This window comes from Lygodium microphyllum, chromosome 25 (assembly GCF_053477565.2).
Source record: "Lygodium microphyllum isolate KBCC chromosome 25, Lygodium_microphyllum_v1.1.10, whole genome shotgun sequence".
Taxonomy (NCBI): domain Eukaryota; kingdom Viridiplantae; phylum Streptophyta; class Polypodiopsida; order Schizaeales; family Lygodiaceae; genus Lygodium; species Lygodium microphyllum.
Window position 1 is genome coordinate 126,298,784 of NC_141159.1, and position 1,839 is coordinate 126,300,622.

A 1,839-nucleotide genomic window follows, 5' to 3' on the forward strand; every position below is an offset into this window, starting at 1 on the left:
GTGCTCCTTTTTGGAGTACTTGCCATTGAAATCAAACGGAAGGCATCATCAGCACATACAGTTGGTGAGATTGTGCGTGTGAGGTGGGGTTTTTCGGTGCACATTGTTGTTGCTGGTGTTTGTTTTACCCACTTCACCGAGACGGATATGCATAGTAGTAGCATGTTTCGGCTTCTATAGGCCTCATCGTCTTGATTGCTTTGGTGGACCCTCCCCCCCCCCCCCCCCCCCCCCCCCCCCCAAGACAAGTAATAGTGCTATTTCAGGTGGCAGTACATCACTGTTTAATCTGCCTTGAAGGGGCAAGTTGTGTACATGCTATGCCAACCTTTGATTGGAGATTGTGCTATCCTTGTCACTCTCCATTTATAATTGCTAAAGATGGAGGCTGCTTTTTGATAGGTTCAATCTGCGTGTGTATGGGAGAAGAAAAGGGCCACTAATCCTGTAAAAAGAAAAAGAAAAGGGTGGCTAAAAACAAGGGAGGGAAAAAGCAGATTAAAAAAAAAGGCAAGGAAGATTCGGCAGTTCAAGGACAGGAAGGAAGAAAGCATTGGAAAGGATCGATGGGAGATGAACGAAGAAGGAAGAAGTAATAAGGAACGAGAAGAATAGGGGAGCTACGGAACGAATCGGGGGGGGGGGGGGAAGGATCTCTGCAGTCTGCCCACATAGATTGTCCTCTGAGTCTGGATGACCTTGCAAGTGAAGAGATTGTGCATTTTGAGTTTTCATGCCCTTTCTGCTATGCAGAGTATGATATCGGTTCTCTCTGTTCTCATCTTGAGGAGGAATTCTGCAACTTTAGAAAGGAGGGGAATCGCAATCAGGGGCGACTCTCTGCAATTTCGAAGGAGATTTATGGAGGAAGGAAGGAATAAGGAATAAAAGCGATGCTAATCGGGAGAGGATTGAGGAACTGACCGGGAGCCTCTCAGTGCCAAGGAGATTAAGCAAGCTGTGGAGATTGGGTACGAAATCGTTGGCACCGCATTTTTCCCATGTCCTTTGTATTCTGTATCAACATAGTCCTTGGCAATGTGAGCTTGAGATACATTCCAGTTTCCTTTGTGCAGACAATCAAATCGCTTACTCCCGCTACTGCAGTGGTTTTGCAGTGGCTTGTTTGGGGTAAAAGTTTTGATCGACGCATATGGTTATCCTTGATTCCTGTGGTTTGGGTGAAACAGCTTATTGAAGTTGATCGTGAAGATCATTGGGCGCGTCAAACCTGAAGAAATCCCACCTTACAGGGCACCTAAGGCTTTTGCAAACGTGCAGGTTGATTCTCATCAATTCAAGATCTCACCTGGAGATTATATCTACACAGAAAAGCTGAAGCATGTTGATGTGAATGACAAGCTATGTTTACTGAAGGTCTTGTTACTAGGCTCAAAGGCACAAACAAGCATAGGAAGGCTTGTTGTACCAAAGGCTGCTGTTCATGCAGTGGTTGAAGAGCATCTTTTGGATGCCAAAGTTATCATTTTCAAAAAGAAGTGGAGGAAAAATTATCGTAGGCATAGAAGGCATCGACAGAAACTGACCCGCCTGCACATACTTGACATTAGAGGACTTGGAGAGGCTCGAAGCGCAAGGATTGGGGCTTTACAGCCATCATAATTTATGTTCTGGAGAACAAAAACTTGGACTATTGTTTCCAAGGGGGGGGAGGGAGAGTATAGCAACTACAGCAACTACAAACAGGAAAGCAATGGATGCCTGCAACCAAGCTAGACTGTTGATTTTACATCTTAAATGTGGAAAGGAAATCTTTCAGCTTTTAACGGCATCCTAAAACAGGGTGCTTCTCTTCTTTTTTTTTATGGAATGCAAAAT

General features: G+C 44.8%; 1 pseudogene; it reads left to right on the forward strand.

Moving 5' to 3' along the window:
• Nucleotides 1-693: 693 nt before the first annotated feature.
• LOC148014713 (large ribosomal subunit protein bL21m pseudogene) lies at nucleotides 694-1,623 on the forward strand (annotated as a pseudogene).
• The last annotated feature ends 216 nt before the right edge of the window (nucleotides 1,624-1,839 follow it).